Source organism: Trichosurus vulpecula, chromosome 2 (genome assembly GCF_011100635.1).
Source record: "Trichosurus vulpecula isolate mTriVul1 chromosome 2, mTriVul1.pri, whole genome shotgun sequence".
In the NCBI taxonomy this organism is placed as follows: domain Eukaryota; kingdom Metazoa; phylum Chordata; class Mammalia; order Diprotodontia; family Phalangeridae; genus Trichosurus; species Trichosurus vulpecula.
The window spans coordinates 198,360,956-198,383,008 of record NC_050574.1 but is presented as its reverse complement, the minus strand read 5'-3'; positions in this window follow the sequence as shown (position 1 = coordinate 198,383,008).

The following is a 22,053-nucleotide window of genomic DNA, read 5'->3' as shown; positions in this document are numbered from 1 at the left end:
AGGGTCACGCAGCTACTAAGTACCTGAGACCAGATTTAAATTCATGTCTTAATAATAAAAATTAACATTTATGTAGCACTTACTATATGTCAGGCCCTGTTTTAATCACATCATAAATATTCTCTCATTTGATCTTTAAAACAACCTCATGGTAGTGGTGGTGGTATTCAGACATTTCAGTCCTGTCCTACTTTTCAGGACCCTATCCGGGGTTTTCTTGGCAAAGATACTGGAGTGGTTTGCCATTTCCTTCTCCAGCTCATTTTACAGATGAGTGTAAAGGCAATCAGTAAATGAGAAGATCTTTCCCACCCATTTGAATAGGCTTCAGGGGGGGCTCTCAGGGTCCTAGGGGGAGTGGCTAAGATTGGAGCCAATGGTAGGCGCCTGAATTCTGGTTGCTCAGATGACGTTCTAGTCAATGGGATGATGGCTGGCGACTATATAAATGGAGAGAACACAGCTTGGAGATTGAGACATAGCGGAGGCAGGAGAAGCAGAAGTGTTGGTGGCGGCAGCAGTGGAAGTGGCAGTGGTGGCTGCGGTGGCAGCAGCAGAAGTGGTGGCGGTGGTGGCAGCAGACGCTACTAGAAGCAGTACTGACTGTCATGCAGACCAGAGAGTGCTGAACAAGGGCTTGAGGCCAGTGAATCTTCTTACTGGAGGGCCCTAGCATTAGGGGGAAGCACCAGTATGCCTTGGCTTGCTGCCATAATATTCTTCTGTAACCTCCTGGTCACTATTGTGAGATGGGCATATTGATTTTGGAAGGTTCTTGCCAGGATATTGAATTGGGGACACTGGTGCATGGGTCTGCTATTTTGGAGCTTGAATAAATGCTTTAACCCCTCTGCCTTCTACTTAGAGAACTCCTTATATCCTGTGATTCTGGACCATTCAGGCATATTCATATTCAGGAAACTGAGGCAAATAGGGTTAAGTGACTTGCCCAGGGTCACACAAGTAGTAGACATCTGAAGCCAGATTTGAACTTCATGACTCCAGGTCCAGCACTCTGCCCACTGCACCACCTAGCTGCTTGAGAGACAAATAATAGTTGCCACTTTGCAAACCTTAAAGTGCTATATAAATGTTTGCTATTGTTATTATTATTATTATTATTATTATTATTATTTGTATCCTTGGCACTTAGTAGAATGCCTGGCATATAGTAAGCACTTAGTAAATTATTTTTCCATCTGGAAGATTGTGAGAAATAAAAATTCAATTTAACATGTACTGAGCTTGAGAGCAGGGTCAGGTAGAATACGACTGCTTCGATTCATTTCGTAATGTCTGGTTTTAGGCTGCTATGACTCTTCTCAGTGTGTATATAAGCATATATTTGCTATTTAGGATTTTTGTCATTTCGAATGGCATCCTTTCTTTGTGAATATAAATGAATTGACTTTGCTTGTTCAAAATGTGTACATGATTACATCCATTTGTAATTACCCAATGACATATCTTATAAATGCAAAGTGTGAAATATTGAACAAAAAAATACTGAGTGAATATTAGCCTGTTTACTGAACCTATAGCCTGCTTTTGAATGTAGGGACTGACTCAGGAGAATTGACTTAAGTCAGAAGTTCAGGCTATGAGCAAACTTCACGACACCTTTGTTCTTGTTTTTCTATGAAGCCTCTTATGAGCCCATGGTCAGCTGGGTGGAGGATAAGTCTCTGGGCTTTGAGAAATTTAAGATGATTACTTCATGGAGTTCAGCCAAGGGCATTAGAGCAGGCCACTATCTCTAAAAGAATAGGCCCAATGAATCAGCCTCCCTCTCTCATTCTTTTTCTCCCTTTTTCACACACCCTCTCACCCCGCCCCTTCCCCTGACAATTACAAAGCTCAAAAAACCACAAAGCATAGGTCTAGTAGAGGTAATGGATGAGGCCTTGCTTCCCCACCAATAAACATCCTAGAAATCCTGGGAAGCCAGGAAAAGTGGTGAAACATCACAGAGATGGGACCTTCCCTTTAGAAAAAGCAAAGCTAGGAAGTCTGCTATCGTCCATGAGCTGATCTGATACAGACTCGACTTGCTGGAGATCCCTCTAGCTCTTCTGAAGCCTCAGTCAGCTTTATAGAATATCCTTCTCTAAATGTCTCCTCTTCTTCCTTTCCTATTAGGGACACTGATAAACCACAAATCTGCTCATTTTAAGAGTTATTTGCTGATAAGTATGGCAAATAATATGATAGATAGCCTCCCATTTCCTGAAGGAAAAAAAAATCTTAAAAATAACACAAATACCTACTAGGCAAAGTGTACCAGTGTTAGGTGTAAGAGAATGAAAATACATTCCTGGTATGTAGCATACTTTTTGAAGATATATGTTGACAGCACAAGCTAAAACAGAGTATACAAATATACCAAGAATTTTCTGGGGTGCATTTTCCCACAATGTGACCCCATGCCTAAAGGCATCTATTAGCTTATATTAGTATGCATAGCCAGGATTTCTCTTCCTTCCTATTTTTCACCAGCTCATCTCTCTTCTCTGCCTTTAACTGGTAGACAGTCTGCAAGGGTCTATCCTCCTCTCTCTCTCTTCCCTCTACAATATCCTTTGGATCTCATCTACTCACACCTAGTTTCTAGGCATGTGATGCTCAAATTTATATTTCTAGCTCCCATCTGAAATTCTAGTCCTATATTTCCAATGTCTGGCTTGATATTTCCATACAGATGTCTCACTGAGCATCTTAAAATGATGTAACTAAAACTACTCATCTTGTCCAAAAACAATACTTGTTCCCATTTCTCCCTAACCAAATCCCCCAATCCATTCCTCCTCCCAATTTCCCAATTCTTGCTAATGGAATCCACCATTTCCTGAGTTACCTGGGTTAGAAATCTCCAGGTGATCTTTCATTTCTTCCTCTCCTAAATAAGACCTTCCACATTTAGTCAGTTGCTACTGATTATTTCTTTATGGTGTTTCTCAAATCCATTACGTCTCTTCCACTGCTACCATCCTGGTTCAGGCCCTTTTGACACCACTAGACAATTCTTATAATTAAACTGTACTCCTTACTTCTTCCTAACATGTAGATTAGATCCCATCACTTAAAAATAAGCAATAACTTCACATCGGCTACCAAATAAAGGTCAAATTCCTCAACAAAGTATTCAAGACCTTCATTAGATTATAAGCTCCTTGAGGGCAGGTAGGGATTGTCTTTTTCCTATTTGTATCCCTAGCACTTAACACAGGCCTGGGACACAGGATGTGCTTAATAAATGTTATTAACTTACTGACTTCCACAATCTACTCGCAAAATATGTTTCAGCTTTATTTCCTACATGTACTCTATTCTCCAGCCAGAGCTATCCACTGTTCTCTGAACACACATTGCCGTTTTCAGCTACTACACTGATGCTTGCTTTGCCTGCTCTCTCCCTGGAGCTCCCCACCTCAATTCCTACCAATTGAGATCTAACTCATCCTTCAAGGCCCAAGTTGAATGCCCATTCTTCAACATTATTTATCTGCCACTATCTTCCAACAGGAATTCTCTTTTCCTGTAAGAGTAATGAAGCTTTGCTTTATCACTACAAGGGGAACTGGTCACTTCTCTGAACTCTTGTATGATATTAATGAGGGACATTTCTATATCATTTCAAGGCCTACAAAGTGATTTGCAGACAAGATTTTATTTATGTCTCACAACAACCCTATAAAATAAGTACTACAGATATTATAACCCAATTTTACAAATGAGGGAACTGAAGGTCAAAAAGGTTAAGTAATTTTCCCATGGTACACAACTGGCAAGTATCAGAGAACAAATTCAAAACCAAGTTTTTCCTGATTTATCTCATACCACCTAGTTTTACAATAATTTGCACACTTATCTCCCCTGCTATATACCTCACAAATGCATGACACTGTACCCATAGTAGCCACCCAATATAGAGTGTCCCAAAAGTCATGAAAGCTTAAAACCACACTAAGACTTTTGGGAGATCTTATATTTATTGAAGAAAAGGGCCAAATGGTTTTCTTCCCCATACTAAACTAAATCTGGTGAAGAGACAATCTTAGGATAGAATAGGTTCCTAGAAAAACGAAGCTGAGTCAAAAATGATCACACTTGTAACACTAATGTTTAATGTTATGCTTCTTTATGAGAATTCTGGCAAATCATTGCTAGATGTTTTTTATATATTATAACTACAAGGAGTGGTACCTTCTGCCCATTTTATAGAATGAATGAATGAATACTAAGTACTTATTAAGTGTTTAGTATGTGCCAAGTGAAGTCATAAGTACTGGGGATATAAACAGAAGAACAAAACAGCCTCTACCCTCAAAAAGTTTACATCCTAAGAGTGCATAAATTCTTAATCTTTTTTGTTTCATGAACCCCTTTGGAAGTATGGTGAAGCCTATGGACCCCTTCTAGAGTAATACTTTTAAATGTATAAAATAAAATATAGATGATTACAAATGAAATCAATTATATTGAAATACATTTAAAAAATTTTTTTTGAACCTGAATTTAAGAACTTCACTGTGGGAGACAAGGACATAAAGAAGAGTGGTAACTTGATTTGATTATAATTCTTAGTTCTGTTTTGTTTGTTTTTTCTTTTTTGCAGGGGAGGGAAAGGCAAGGCAATTGGGGTTAAGTGACTTACCCAAGGTCACACAGCTAGTAAGTATGTCAAGTGTCTGACGCTGGATTTGAACTCAAGTCCTCCTGACTCCAGGGCCAGTGTACTACTTACTGTGCCACCTAGCTGCCTCCTATAGTTCTTAGTTCTGGAGGTGGAAGGAAAGGATGGGGAATAGAAAAGGAAGGTATGCCAGCGGTGACAGGCCAAAAAATTAGTGAGATGAAGATGAAGCTTCATGGTTCCTGGGAGCTTAAAGCTAATTGGTTGAACTCCTGGCAGGGGGAAGAGATAAAGTTTCTGAAGGCTCAATTTAGAGGGTAGAGTAAGAGCAGAGTAGAAAATGGCTGGAGTGAAAATAAGGGCGCAAAGATCCAGAGAGAAAGACTTTTGCATTCATCTCCAGGTTTTTTAAGACCTAAACTTGTGATTTAATCAGTGTAGAGCAGAGATGTTATACTCAAAAAAAGCAGGGGTGGGGGGGGGGGCGGGGAGAACTGTTAAATCATACATAAGGATCCCTTCAGGCAGCATATTGACTCATAAAACCACATATTACCATTACCTGCATTCTATTGCATTTTTATTTATTTTGTTAAATAGTTTCCAATTACATTACCTGGTTCTGGGGAATACTGAGGCTTAGAGAACTCTCCAGCAAAATAGACTGACAACTCAGCCTTAATTTATCATGGTCTTAGAGAATTCTTTTGAGTACTCCAGAAGTTCCATTCCACACAGTCTTTGTCAGAGGCAACATTTGACCCCAGGTCTTCCTGACTACAAATCTGGCCCTTTAGCTCTACCTATCATGCCACAACAGCCCTTCTCATTTTCCATTATAGCTATTAAAAACATGACTTACCCTTACCAGACCTGTCTTTCCACCCCAAGGTAATGTTCAAAATCTTCTAAGATCCACAAATGATGAATAACAAAGTTTGAATTAAATCATCAGGGCTTCCAAAACAATCAAGGACAGTTATTTGATCCAAAAGTGAATTCATTATCTTTTCCCCTAAACTCTCCCCACTTCCAAACTTTCCTACTGCTGTTGAGGGAACCCCCATACTCTCAATCCCCCAGGCACACAACCTAGAGCATCATCCTCAGCTCTTGACTATCTCTTACCCCACCTCGTATCCAATCTGTTTCCAAGGCCTGTCAATTTCACCTTTCCAACATCTTTCAAATAATCATGCTGGTGCAGGCTTCATCTTCTCATACCTGGACTATTGCAATAGCCTGCTAGTTGGTCTGTCTGCCACAAATCTCTCCCCACTCCAGTCCTTCCTGTATTCACCTGTCAAAGTGTTTTTTCCTAAAGCATAGTTCCAAACATGTCACCTCCCTCACCCATTCAATAAACTCCTGTGGCTCCCTATCACCCCCAGGATCAAATATAAAATCGTCTGGCATTCAATATTCCTGATAACCTTGCTCCCCAAATACACACACACACACACACACACACACACACACACACACACACACACACTCCTTTTCAGTCTTCCTTCTGTTGATTACATTCTGTTTATTCTATTATTCTGTATATTGCTGTCAACCTGAAATAAAGAAGATTACCAAAGTACCAGTAACGAGGGTCTTTAATCAAGGTAAAGGAATTGCAATTCAAGACACCAAGAAGCCCCCTGGAGAGGCAGAAGGGGCAAGGTTTAAATGCACTTTAGCAGGGAGTGAGTCTCATAGAAAGTTCAGCCTCTTGAAGCTATTACATAAGTTGTTTTGCAGAATATCCAAATGTCCATGAAGAAGGCTGGGGAGACTCAGGGAGTAATGCCATGTAGTCAGAACAGCCAACTCCAGGGGCAGCAATGGGGAGTTTCCAGAGAAATCACCAGACCAACTCCAACCCTAGAACTGGGTCAGGTAGACCCTCTGATGGCCACATTCAAGGTGGCTAATTTGTATATAAATGTATGTTGTCTTCCCCATTAGAATACGAGCTCCTTGGAGGCAACAACTATCTTTTGTTTTACTTTGTATCCCCAGTGCTTAGCACAGTGCCTGACACATAGTAGGCACTTAATAAATGCATATTGACTGACTTTCTCACCTACTTACACCTTACAAGTTGCCTATACTCCCTACACTTAGATCCATTACCACTTTTATAGTATAGCCTTCTTGCTGTTACCCAAACAAGGTACTCCAACTCTCCACTCCTGAAATTTTCACCGGCTATCCCCCATGCATGTTTTACCTCCTTATCTTCACCTCCTGGGTTTTCCTGGCACCCTTCAAGTCCTAGATAAAATCTCACCTTCTACCAAACACCTACCCTATTTCCTCTTAATTCTAATAACTTCCCTCATTGATTATTTCCCATGTATCTTATATAAAACTTATTCACAGTTTGCTTGTTATCTCCTACATTAGATTGTGAGTTCCCTGAGAGCAGGGGTCACCTTCTGTCTTTCTTCATATACTGAATCTTAGTATAGTGCCTGGCACATAGTACGGGCTTAATATATGCATATTGTCTGACTGATATATCAAGTCCCAGGAATCCTTGAGTGAGTATTGCTTCTCATCCACCAGCTAGGTCAATAAATATGAATTCAATGTGCTGCATAATTATCAGCTTCCTCCATTAAGATTCACTGGGCATATACGAAGTATAACAGCTGTTACTAAAAAATAATTAAAGAAACATTTATTAGATGCATACTATGTGCTAAGCACTGTGCTAGATGTTGGGGAGACAAAGTCAGAAATGAAAATAGTCCCTAAGGTACTTATAAGAAGGCGGAGTCCAGAATAACATGCACACAGATGAATAATTTAAAAATATAAACAAAGTAATGGGGGAAGTGGGTCAGCTTACAATAGAAGGAAACAGCCAAAGCAAAATGTAGAATCTCGTAGTTGACGTGAGCCTTGAATTCAGCTTTTAAAATAATAAAGCTCTTCATATTATATGTTTTTTGATAACCTTAGTATTACTTTTGGAGGCTTCTTCCTGAGGTCCTTTTGCTGTTTTGCGATAAGGGTCTCACCTGGGATTCATTTCACATGTTAATTATTAAACACTGTGCTACAGAGAGGAGCCGCTTTTAAGATACCTGAATTGATATTTATCCTTTGTCCTTTGAAATGCTAATCATTAGGCTCTGCTTTAGCTACTTTGAATGTAATTTAACACAAGCACACCAGAAAGTATTTTCCTCTTCTCCATAAAATCAGTAGAGCATCCTGTAAATGTCTTCGAAGAGTAAATACCACAGTGAATAGAGCACGGAGTCAGAAGGACCTGAGTTCAAATCCGACCTCAGACACTTGCTGCTTACCAACTGTGTGACCTTGGGCAAGTCACTTAACTCCTGATTGCCTCACCTCCCCCCCTCCAAAAAAAAAAAAGAGTAAATACCTCAGGTTATCTGCTATAATCATTTATTTGTAATGTGCCATCTGAAAAGATTTAGGCTTTTGCCAAAGGTTTAGCTTTGAACCCAGTTTGGTAGCTCAAAATCCCACCCAGGAATAAAATTTTTTGGTAGATCTCTTACCCGCTCTGTAAAATGAGGGAGTGGTTAGGTTAGATGAACCTTCCAGGTCTCGATCTATGATTCCATGCTCTATGAATCTAGTTTTATTCTACTGTCCTTTACTTGGTTTATAGGGCTTTTTTTTTAAAGGCAGAGCTGTATAATACTGAACTTAGAGGCAGTAGACATGAGTGGCTCTACAATTCAAGGAGCCTCCATTGCATAGGGAAAGGGAACAGATATTTATTAAGCACTTATAATACACCTGTCAGCTAGGTGGCGCAGTGGATAGAGTGCTAGGCCTCGAGTCAGGAAGTCTCATCTTCCTGAGTTCAAATTTGGCCTCAGATACTTATTAGCCGTGTGACCCTGGGCAAGTCATTTAACTGTGTTTGCCTCAGGTTCCTCATCTGTAAAATGAGCTGGAGAAGGAAATGGCAAACCACTCCAATATCTTTGCCAAGAAAACCCCAAATGGGATCATGAAGAGCTGGACAAACTGAACAATATGTCAGGTACTGTCCTAAGTGCTTTACAAATATTATCTCATTTAATCCTCACAATTCTGGAGGGTAGGTGAGATTATTATTCTCATTTTATAGTTAAAGAATTTGAGGCAGATAGAGGTTGTGATTTGCCTAAGATCTGAGTTAATAAGTGTCTGAGGCTGGATTTGAACTCAGGTCTTCCTGACTCCAACTCCCATGCTCTATCCTTTGCCTTACAAACAGGGGTGTTATGAGGTTCAGATGAAATAATGAATATTAATACTTTGTAAACCTTCAAGTGGCCAATGCCGTGGCCCAGTGGATAGAGACCCATGCCTGGATTTAGGAAGACCTGAGTTCAAATTTGGCCTCAGACACTAGCTGTGTGACACTGGGCAAGTCACTTAACCCTGCTTGCCTCAGTTTCCTCATCTGTAAAATGAGCTGGAGAAGGAAATGGCAAACCACTCCAATATCTTTGCCAAGAAAACTCCAAAGGGGGTCATGAAGAGTCGAACACTACTGAACAAACCTTAAAGTGCTATATTATTATAGCTTATTATTATTACTGGCCTCCAGTCTGATGATGGCCGCATTCCTTGAGCTTTCTTCTACACTACTGAGCTCAAGCAATGTTTATAGAGCAATACAGGACTGTGATAGTAAATATTTAACAACCAGGCTTTAAAAAAAAAGATAGGTACACACTTTTAAGTTCAACCTGAACTATTAACATTTTCTTAAGTCTAGACAACCAACAAAACAATAAATCAAGTCCTGATTTGTAGCATCTGGAGATTTCTGAGGGGTAAAAATTTAACAATCCTACAAGGCTGGTTAGAAGTGGCTCCAGCACTCCCAAGACACATCACTAACAAGGGTGAATTGGCCTCTAATGAACTGGCTTGGGAAAAATTCATAAGGTCCTAAGGAAAGAGATGGTAAACCTGCTGACAAACATACCACAGAGATCAGCAGGTATGATACATGAAGAGGACTAGTCATAGACATTATTAGCAATTCATAGCCAGACAACATGTCCTTTCAAGAGGTGTGATATAATATGAAGGATAACGCACTGCATTTGGTGTTAGAAGATGCTGATTCAAATTTTGCCTCAGATATTATGAATTATATGTTTATGAGCAAGTCATGGTCTCAAGGACTCAATTTTTTCTTCTATAAAATAAAGATAATGCTTTTACTACCTACCTTACAAGAGTACCTTATAAGCTTTGGACCTAAGACTGGAGCACCAGAGTAAAGAACTAGAAATGTGGTGCAAACTAGAGTTTATGATAGCTAGAGCTTACCCTGTCTTGTCTTTCTCTTCAGAGGTAGGGACCACTGACCTCTTGCAGCCTGATTATCTCAACATTGAGCAGCCTAAGTGGACTCAGCATCCAGTCCCAGAAAGAGCTATGAAAGCCATTGTCTCAGTCTCTAAGCCAGCCGCCTTTCAACCACAACTATTTCTCTCCTCACTTCTTGTCACAAATAGGAATCCACAGCTGAAGAAAGGAGGGAGGGACAGACAGGTTGAAAGGAAAGCCATCAAAAAATGTCATTTCGAAATGAATTAGGTTTCACTATCCCTATGCACTTGTTACCAATGTTCTTCCTTATAGATCCAAAGCTGTTTGTGCCCCAACTCTATTAAAGACACAAACTAAAGGCAGAGTTCATTGTCTTTTACAGTGGAAAAAGAAACAGATGTAATGGGCAATGCAACCAATTCCCTGTTTGGGGCAATTTATAAATCCCAGATGAACCAATGTTGTCTTCTTGCTGGGGGTCTTTGAAGCTCTTCCTCAACCAAATATGGATCTGGATAAGACCTCCTCTAGCAGAAATTCTCATTTATATCTTTCGCTATTCTGAAGTCAATCATAAAATAGAATATTGAGAAACATGAGAGTTCTTCCCTATGAATTTTGTGCCAGTATTGCCTCGCCGCTTATTTTTGTCTAGAATGAAACCTGATTGTTATTGATTTGAAAAGCCTTGTATTAAAGCTAAGCAGCTGTAAGGCAGGGCAGAACCAGACCATTTTACAGAGGGCAAAATTATCTCTAATGCTTACCATCTGTTCAACACCGGGCAAGACACTTAATTTTCCAGGTTCTCAATTTACTCATCTGTAAAATGAGGGAGTTAGATTAGATGAGCCTTGAAGTTGCTCCCAGTTCTGGATCTACAATTCCATGATTATGGATCTAGCTTCATTCTGCTCACTCTATAGTTGGTTTATAGGGCTTTTTTTTTTAAAGGCAGACTAGCTATATTGGAAGTAAAAGTGTTTTATATTTTTTCACCAGCTCACAGAGGGCACAGCCAAGAAAAATTAAACAAATTCACACCCTGAGGTACACACACTCAAATTGTCCTAGATCTCCCATAACCAACTGCCACCTACATTCGAGGTCACTTCAGAGTTTGGGAGATGCTGAGTAGATATTTCATATACTTATTATGCTTCAATCTCTAATTATTCTAAAGTGTTTACTTATGCTGGTAGCTTATAGCAAGAGAAGAAAGCTGACCTTGGAACCAGAATGACCTGGGTCCAAGTCCCTTCTCAAACAAGTGAGCCTGGGCAAGTCACTTAACCCCTTTTGCTGCTAGTAATTCTCTAACAGCACAAGTTGCAGAGAAGGCACCAACTTGCATTAGTTTCCCCAATGCCAAGAACTCCCTCCACAAGGAAATCGCCAGTCCAGACCCTTTGCTTGTTGATTCTATGCCAAAAGCCAATGTGATGAGCAGTATCCATAAACATATGAGTATGCATTTGCAGTCAGTGCCATTATGCTTAGGTCATATGCCCAGTTTTTAAAGGATGGTGGAGACTTGGGTATGTTTGAAGGCAGTAAGGAACTAGGTGGGATGATTTGAAGAGTCAGGAGAGAGAAAGAGACAGAGACAGAGAGAGAGGAGACACGGAGACAGAGAAACAGAGGAGAGAGACAGAGAGGGAGACAGAGAAAGAGACAGACAGAGTGGGAGACAGAGACAGAGAAAGGGGGCAGAGAGACAGAGAGACAGAGAAAGAGAGAGGAGAGACGGAGAGACACACAGAGAGAGACAGAAAGAGGAGAGAGACAGAAACAGACAGGGAGACAGAGAAAAGAGAGAGGAGAGAGAGAGAGAGTTAGTTCCAAGCATGGAGGACAGCCCATGAAAATCCTCAGAGTCTAGAGATGGTGTTTTGTGTGAGGAACAACAGGGAAGCCAGTGTCACTGGACCAAAGAGTAAATAAAGGCAAGTAACATGTAAGAAGACTGGAAAAAGTTGGAAGGAGTCAACCTATAAAGGGCTTTAAAATCCAGAGGACTTTATTTTACTTCCTTCTCTAGCTAGAGGGGAAGAATTAGAGAAAAAAAGACTTTTTCTCTGCTTTGCTATGTGCTCTACTAATCAGAAAAGAGGTATTGTTTTTCTGAGAGCAGTTTGGAGAAAACAGAATCTTCTGCTATTTTAAGAGGGAACTTGGGAAATTGCCTTAATTCTATCTACAGCTTGGGAGAGGGAAAACCCTTTAGCAGCTTACTGTATTACCCTTTATTGACCTCTATGGCTTGAGAGTTCAAAGGCACCATTTATCATTAATACTTTGCGGTATTGAGAGTTTTTTCTTCAACAATTAAAATGAAAATTTCACAACTAATATTGTTTCTTCAACACTGTCTACATCTTGAAAGAAGGAAAACCCTTTGTTGGCTTGCCTGCGTTGGACTTTACTGTCCACTATGGCTTAAGAAAGGGAAAACCCTCATAGCCCATAGAGAACAGACTTGATTAGCCTGGCAGAGTCCAGATCAGACATAAAGAGTCTGCTTCACAAAAGAGCTTAACATGCTTCAGTAACTGGAAAGTACTAGAGAAAGGGCTTTGTCTAGCAAAGGAGCAAAGAAGTTCAAAAGAAGAGCTTGGTTTTCCATACTATAAGACTATAATCTAAAAAAAGTAGTGCGATCCAGGTCTGTAGTTCAGAATTGTGAGATGCCCTAAGCACATAGTTTCCCCCATTCATACGTCTCACTGTTAAGTTTCTCTAAACTTGTGCCCACTTTCCCCTGGACACTGCTTGCATCGGTACAAAAGTGTGATCCAGGTTTATAAGTGGGCTGTGATACTTTGATTACTCTTGCTTTCATCTTCTCATTTGGTTATTGTTTCATGTTTAAGAGTCAATGGCGTCATGACTAATTTTGTATAAATGGGAAGCATGTCAATGGAGTGTCAGAAGCTCAGAAGTAGTAAAGAGTAGGAATATATTTCTTCCACACTAGGGTCATTCCTAGTACTCTTAAAGTGAGTATTAGCTTTGTGGTCACCCTTCTGAGGAACCACCACAACTCATTAAAGTGGACATAAGTAGAGAGAGTCAGCACCAGTTCAAGGAGAAACAGAACTCAGGAGTGAGGTCCGTGACATGCCTGGGTTGCACACATATCTCTGGACAATGAGGCAATACTGCCCCTTCCAGGAAAGTGAGAACTAAGTTACATAAGGCATGCTTTCTCTCAGGAAACCATGCAATTCATCAGGAATTTAGTACCATTGTCATACATATGCCACGTGTGACAATCCCAGCGCTTGATATTGCCAGTCACCCAGATGGTAGCTATCAGTAATACCAAGTAGCGTTTTGGGGTTGGTTTTTTTTTTTTTTTTTGCTATTTAAAAAGAAACTGTTGTCTTTGTTTGTAAAATCAAATTAACATTTCCATGTATGAGCCCTTATGAGTATGCACAGAGTGCCACTAATGCAGTTCTCCATATGTACAAAGCTTGCTTCAGGGAGCATCATGATGATGTGTGATGGAAGCGCCTTGGAGAGACTTTCAAGCATGTAGACAGACATTCTGTAATTGGTTTTTGTTGTTTTGATGTTCAGTCATTTCAGTCCTAACTCTTCAAGATAACTTGTTTGGGTCTGCTAAAAGCATGGTGAGGAGCCCTTTTGATTGGTGACCTAGCCAGAAATGGTGGTGCATTCAAAAAGAGCTGGGGTCTCATCTATTCTCTTAGCCTGCCCTCTCTTGGTTTGGCTTCTTCCAGTTCCTACAGCATACTAATGAGGGTCAGAGCTGTCAGGGGATAGGCGTTGGGCCCTCCCTTTCTGAGGCCATCATGTGCCCATGAATACAAGCCTAGGTTCTTTTGCCTCAGCCTTTGTTCTTTTAGTTTAAGTGAAGGAGACTCATCTGAAGACTATGACCTTGTGAGTTTTAAAAGGTCAGGAGAGTAAGCCACCCAAGGTCAAGGAGTCCAGGAGTCAAATCCATGCTGAATTTTACAGCCAGCTCAAGATGGAATTCCCGAAGAGAGAAGAGTGATTTTCAGAGCACAGTGATAGATGACGCAATGGCTTATCCAGCAGTGATGCCTCATTTGCACATGAATTTGATAGGACCAGTGGTACGGAGAAACTACATTACTCCGAGCTCCTTCTTTCCAGAGATCCAAGCAGCATCGGAGTCCAGGGCTGGGAACCAGGAAGACTCACCTTCCCGAGTTCAAATTCAGCCTCTCTGTAATAGAGAGTGTATTTCTGTTCTCGCTGTCGCTGTTGTTGTTGCTCGCCTTTCGTTTTCAAAGAGGACCACTGATGTCAAGATACGTGATGTCTTAACCCAAGCTGGATTGAAGTGAGGCGGATGACATTGCCGTCAGCTTCACTCTCTCCTCCCGAGTCATCAAAGTCTAGAGGCAGGACAAAAGTCAAGATGACTGGCTGTAACCACAATGCTACTTGCCGCTACTGTGGCTGCGTAAGACCAATAACACCAGCACACAGGAGGGCTGCTAGCACAGATCCTTGGATCTGTTTTTCTAAGGAAAGCAACTTTAAGGGGTTAACAGTCTTACTTTAATTAAACATGCATGTATCATTCACTTAGTTCAGGGGGGAAGTCAGCACTCTGAACTGCAGAGAGAATACAAACGGAAATTACAAGCATACATCATATAAACAGAGCAAATAAACACAAATCGGCAGACAGGCTTCTAGCTGTCTGTCCAGGCAATACACTAACAGTTACCAGAGAAAGAAGCACCAACATCTGGGTTTTCAAAGCCATGGGGGCTACTTCAATGGCTACCCAGAGTCTCATCACCAACACTCTTTCAATGAGTGTGCCCCAAAACAAAATGCTAACCTCAGAGTATATGTACACTTCTTCAGGGTCAGAGCATTTCATACCTCTCAAGGGCAGGTTTCACACCTCTCTGACCTAATTAGCAAAAGTGTATGGGCCTTTCTACAAACAAAGGCAAGACCCAATCAAAGGCATCTGATTGCCTTAGTGCTGAGAAGCCCTCCAAAACAAAAGACAATAAAAAGTCCCACTTTGCTTGCCTTTACGTTGGCAGTGGCCTGAGATGCCATGGATGACTTTGGCATCTTTTATGCCTGACCAAGCTCTAAGCACTCCACAGCACCTGCTTCAGCCACCTTCATAGCCATTGGAACAAATTGTTCTCCTCCACCCGTTCTGCTGGGGGAAGTTTTCACATGCTTGGGGCAGATATCCCCTTAACTCACTGATGGGTTTGAGGCCTATTGGTTACCCTCAGCCTGGTTTAGCCTGTCTGCTGAGATGGTTTTACCAGGATGTGGCCACTGCATGTGCTACACATATCTTTCAAGTAAATATCCTTTTGTAAAATCTAGTTGGCAACTGAGACACCAGTCACTGTTGACTAACAGTAGTAGGAAATGGAGGCACAAGTCAATAGTATTAGAGATACCTCAAACCCTCAGAAGTAACTCGAGAATCCTGGAAGGAAAATAGCCAGCCTGGCTCTGGCAAAACTCCAGAGCACTCACTAAACAAAGAATCTTTGTGAAGACCTTTTCTTAATAATTACCTCTGATTCATGTCATAGTTGACAGAATCCAGTTTCTATAAAATTGGAAGATGAAAAAGAAAGCTAGTTTGTGGTCTTGACCAAGGGTAGAGTTGCATTCAACTCAAAAGGAGTTGTCACATAATAGGGCTCTTGGTGGGCAGCAAGGTGGCACAGTGGATAGAGACATAAGGGGATAGATGTGAGGCCCTCCCCACCTGAGACCATCATGTGCCCACGGATACAACCTTGGTTTCTTCTACCTCAGCATTTGTTCTTTCAGGTTAAGTGAAGAAGATTAATCCAGAGACTATGACCTTGTGCATTTTGAAAGGTCAGGAGAGTAAGCCACCCAAGGTCAAGGAGTCCAAGGGCTGGGAGCCAGGAAGATTCATCTTCCTGAGTTCAAATCCAGCTTCAGTCACTTACTATCTGTATGACCCTGGGCAAGTCTATTTGCCTCAGTTCCTCATCTATAAAATTAGCTGGAGAAGTAAATGACAAACTACTGTAGTATCTTTGAAAAACAAACAAAAAAAGCCTAATGGGGTCACAAAGAGTCAAACATGACTGAAATGACTGAAGAACAATAACAAATGGGCCCACAGACTTTGACTATCAAGTCTTCAGAATATATGCCTCTAAAAGGAAGTCTGGTTACAGGAGAAAAGGCTCTGGACAGGAAATTAGGAGATCTGAGTTCCAACCTGGCTCTGCAACAAAGTGCAGATGACATTTCAGGACAAGTCATTTAACCAATGCCTCAGTTTTTTAAAATGTTTTATCAACACCTCCTATGATTATATTATAACCATTTCTAGAACTCTCTCTCTCCCCATCTCACTTCATCCTTCTCACACTTTCCAAACAGCACTCTTTTGTAACAAAGAAAAGCAATCAAGGAAAAATACCCCATTCAGGGACCATATCTGAAAAGTACAATATTCTACCAGGGCCTATTCATATCTATAAAATGAGAAGTTTTTGGAGATTATCTCCAACGTATCTTTCAGCTCTATAATCTTAAGAGCTGGATTTGGGGCCTGACTACAATAGCCACTACATCCTTCTGACAAAGAATTAGCATTTCACATCCTGGTTTACAGAAAATCATTTTCAATAAAATGTCCCAGAATCCAACAATTTTGAGTTTTCTCCCATATTTTCACAGAAAATCACAGAATCACACAGAATTAGAGAGTTGGAAAGTATCACAGAAGTCATTTAATCTCACCCATATGTAAAAAGTAAATCCTCTCTGTCACATACCCAACAAATAGTTGTCCAGCTTGTGGTTGAAGACTTCCATGGAGAAAGACCTCACCACCCCTTCAGGCAGCCCATTGCCCTTTTGTACAGCTTGAATTGTTAACAAATTTGGGTTTTTTTTGCTTTTCTGACATTGAGCCTAAATTAGCTTCTTGGCAGCTGATTCTGCTCTCTGGAACCAAATAGAACAAGTCCAATCCAACCCAATCAACATTTACTAAGCACTTACTAAGTGCCTGGCACTGGGGATACAATTTAAAAAAAGAAACAATCTGTCCTCAAGGAGCTTATAGTCCAATGGGGGAGATAATACACAAATGGAGGCAGAAAAGGGAGATGGGACACCAGGAGATCTCTTGTTCCATGGAACTGAAACCAGAAGGGGCAACAGATGTAAAGTGGAGTGAGGGGAAAGACCAGTTTTTGCTATCTATAAAAGAAGGCATTTGGAGGAGTTTGGTGCTCCACCCTCCAGACTTCCAATCAGAGAAGAGAGGAGATTGAGGACAGTGGTGTCAATCAAGGCTTGAGTTAGTAACAGCACAGGGAGATTAGAGGTGATGAGCTTAACCTGGGAGGGGCATCTTTTTTCTGGGAGCTGAAACCAGTCAGAGTAGCAGATGCAAAGTGGAGTCAGTCTAGTCCTTCTCTCTGGCAGCCTTTTAAACACTTAAAGACAGAAATTGTCTTCCCTCTGTCTTTTTTTTTCTCCAGGATAAACATGATCATTTCCATCAATGATCCTTAGATGAAATGTACTGGAGATTTTCACCATCTTGGGTGACCTCCTCTGGACAACATCCAGCTTATCAAGGTCCTGCTTAAACCTTGGGACCTGGTACTAATACACTAGTACTTAATACACAGTACTCCAGATGAGGTCTGATGAGAGCAGAGTATAAGAGAAGTATCAATTCCCTATTCCTGGAAACTGTATCTTTTATAAGGCAACCCAAAATCACATTAGCTTCTTTGACTGCAATATCATTCTACTGGTTCACATTCACTCATTAATTTAATAACCATTAATGAAATGTTTACTATGTACCCAGCACTGTGCTGAGCTCTAGAGATACAAAAAAAAAAAAAGGTAAAATACAGTGTCTACCCTTGATGGGGTACTTGGGTACTTGTGCTTGGACCCCAATTCTAACAGCTTCTGCTTGGGTACCTGTGCCTGAACCCCAGTTCTAAAACACATTCTGTCCCAGGCAGTTTCTCTCTAGCTAAAGGGCAGCATGCCCCAGCTTATCTCTGCTCCTTCCTCAGTAAGCAGCTGTGCCTATCTACAGATTGATTCCCAGATGCTGATAATTGACTGTACACTGAGTCATGACCATATTTGCTACTTACTGACCTTTCTAATATGCATCCTAGACATAGTATTTTGTCTAACAAGACAGTAGATGGCAAGCTACATAGAGATTGCTTGTTAGCCCTCCTGACCAATAGTTAACTTAGTGACATTTCACAGTCAAAACCACACCCCCTAGTAGCCCCACCTTGGGCTATTTCCCAGTGAACTCTGGGTAATATGCCTGCACAGTAGATACAAAAAGTGCATGTTCCTTTAAGAACTGACCACCCCTAACCACTCTCTAATCCCACCCCAGAACACCTAATTGACATGTTTTACTCCCAGATCTCATATTTAAACTTTCCCGGGGCCCTTGTAAGGTTGCAGTTTCCCTAAGAACTCTTGCCTGCTGTAAAGCATAAGAAATCTTTGCCACCTTGACTTAAAGAATGCTTTGAGATCATGAATTCATTCCAGATGGCCCCCGACCCTCTCCAGTACTTGGGTCGTTGAGGAGTACCTCCCCCTCAATTGGTGTTTCAACAATCTGGCTAGCAGCTGTTGTTGGGGTGAAAGACCAACACAAGCCCAATAACAAGCATGCTACCAGCATGCTGCAAAAGCCAAGGTTGCTTTAGTAATGAAAGCAACATTAAGGGGTTAACAAGCTTACTTTAATTCAGCATACAAATACCATTCACTTAGTTCAGGGGAAAAAGCCAGCACCCTGAACTTTGGAGCAAATACAAACAAATTACAAACATTGACAGACAGACCAAATACAATTCATAGTTACCAACATCTAGGTTCAGCCCGGGAGCTCATAACAAGGGCTGGTCCAGAGTTACTCACGCCACCAAGGCTGTGGGTAAGAGCTCCGAAAAAGAGAAAGCCAACCCCTGGTTTTATATTTTTTTCAGGGTCAAGGGTGAATCACACATGCGATTCACCCATGTGGCCTAAAATCATCACAAAGAGGTGACTTAAATCCATGTGGTCTAAAAGCCTCTGATGTCCCAAACATGTCACTCAACCTCATGTGTAAATTAGGCCCTCCCCTGAGGCAAGGAGGTCACCAAGGACTCTCAATCTAATCAAGGAAACAAAGGCCAAACTCTTCAAGGGCACTTGGCTGAACTGAGTGCTAAGAGCTCATTTTGTTTACCAACACAACTGGGAACTCCAGTCCTGGGAACTTTAGTTTTGGGACCCCTGAATCCCTGGTTTTTCCCTCAACACCCTGAAATATCTTACAATCTAATTGGAGAGACAACACACAAACAAATACACACAAAGCAAGCTATATACAGGATAAATAGGAAATCATTATCAGAGGGAAGGCATTGAAATTAAGAGGGATTGGGGAAGGCTTCCGGTAGAAGGTGAGATTTTATTTGGGACCTAAAGGAAGCCATGCTAGTAGGTGGGGATGAGGAAGGAAAGCATTTCAGACATGGGAGTCAGACAGAGAAAATACTCCGAGCTGAGAGATGTAGTGTCTTGTTTGTGGAACAGCAACAAAACCAGTGTCACAGGATTGAAGAATATGTGGTAGGAAGTAGGATTATTTGATTCAGTCCAATGTTCTAAATTATCAACATTTTGGATCTTGTCTCTGTCTTCCAAGACTTTGGCACTATGCTCCAAATGCCTTTTTTCTCCACTCTATGGCTCCCTTTTCCTGTTGATGTGTTCTTCCCAGAACCTCCATTTTGAGGAATGATCCAGATCAGCCAGCTCTCACTCTCTAGACTTAGCCACCATGCCTCATCTTCCTTCTCTCTCTACTCCTGTAGTATCATTGGTAAGTTCTTCCTGGAATCTCCATTTTAAGTAAAGCCTAGACCTTAGACCAACCATTTCTCATTGTCTAGACTTTCACAATCAGGTTTCCTCCTCTGCCTCCTTCCCTTTTCAGCTCCCTTTAATATGTTGTCTTTTACCATTAGAAGGCAAGCTCCTTGAGGATAGGGACTGTCTTTTTATTTTTATTTGTAGCTATTTTTATTATGTGCCTAATACATAATAAGCACTTAATAAAATGCTTATCAACTTCACTTGTTAGCTATCTCTCCTATCTTTGTGTCATCTTCAAATTTAATGAGTTTACCATCTATACCTTTAACCAAGTCATTGATAAGAATGTTGAACAGCACCAAGCCAAGCACAGATCCCAGGGCTACTCTACTGGGGATCTAAAGCCATGTTGAAATTGAACCATTAACAATTACTATTTTTTATTTTTGTATTTTTAAATAATAATTTGTTTTCCCCCAATTACATTAAAAATTCTTTTTAACATTAGTTTCATTTTTTTTTTTTTGAAATTGTGAGTTTTGAATTCTCTCCCTACCTCCCTGAGATGGTAATCTGATATAGATTATACATGTGCAATCATGTAAAACACATTTCCATATTAGTCATTTTGTAGAAGAAAACTCAAAAGGAAGAAAGGAAGGAAGGAAGGAAGGGAGGGAGGGAGGAAGGAAGGAAATGAAAAATAGTATGCTTTGGTCTGTATTTGGATTCCATCAGTTCCTTCTCTGGAGATGAATAGCATTTTTCATCATGAATTTTTTAGGATTGTCTTGGAGCACAGTATTACTGAGAATAACTAAGTCATTAACAATTCATTGTACAATATTGCTGTTACTGTGTTCAACATTCTCCTGGTTCTTCTTACTTCACTCTGCATTCATTCATCTAATCTTTCCAGGTTTTTCTGAAATTATCCTGCTCATAATTTCTTATAGCCCAATAGTATTCCATTATAACTGTATACTACGACTTGTTCAGCCATTCCCCAGTTGGTTGACATCCCCTCAATTTCCAATTCTTTTTTTTTTTTTTGCTTTTTTTTGGCAGGGCAATTGGGGTTAAGAGACTTGCCCAAGGTCACACAGCTAGTACATGTGTCAAGTGTCTGAAGCTGGATTTGAACTCAGGTCCTCCTGACTCCAGGGCCGGTGCTCTACTCACTGAACCACCTAGCTGCCCCTCAATTTCCAATTCTTAGCCATCACAAAAAGAGCTGTTATTAATACCCTTGTACAAATAAGTCTTTTTCCTTTTTAAAAAATGTCTCTTTGGGACACAGACCTAGAAGTGGTATTGCTGGATCAAAGGGAATGCAGTTTTATAGCTCTTGAGCACAGTTCCAAATTGCTCTCCAGATTGGTTAGATCAGTTCACTACTCCACCAACAGTTGTGCATTAGTATCCCAGCTTTCCCATATCACCTCCAATATTTATCGTTTTCCTTTTCTGTTATATTAGTCAATCTGATAGGTGTGAGGTAGTATCTCAGAGTTGCTTTAATTTGTATTTCTCTAATCAATAATGATTTAAAACATTTTTTCATATGCCTATACATAACATTGACCTCTTTATATGAAAACTTCCTGTTCATATCCTTTGACAATTTATCAGTTGGGAAATGACTTGTATTCTTATAGAGTTGACTCAGTTCTCTATATATTTGAGAAATGAGGCCTTTATAGAGATACTTGCTTTAAGATTTTTTTTCCAGTTTTCTGCTTTCCTTCTAATTTTGGTTGCACTGGTTTTGTTTCTATAAAACCTTTTAAAGAAAAAATATAAAGTAAGGAGTTTTAGCAACACTAGAACTTAAGCTATATCATAAGGCAGTGATTATCAAAACTATCTGGTACTGGCTTAAGAAATAGGAAGACGGATCAGTGGAAAAGAGTAGACACGCAATATACACCTAGTAAATGAGTATAGTAACCTTGTATTTAACAAATGTAAATATTTTAGCTTTTGGGATAAAAATACACTAGTTGGCAAAAATTGAAAACAGTGTGGCAGACATTGGGCAAATATTGTCAATCAAGTGAAACCCACCCATCAAAGTGCAGAGGAGTCCAAGCTGGTTTGAAAGCAGAAAAGTTTTATTAGGAAAATCAGACACTGGTGCCAACACCGTCACCACCACCCCTGTACAAGGTACAAAGGAGCCCACAGCCCAGAAGAGGCAGGGGAGA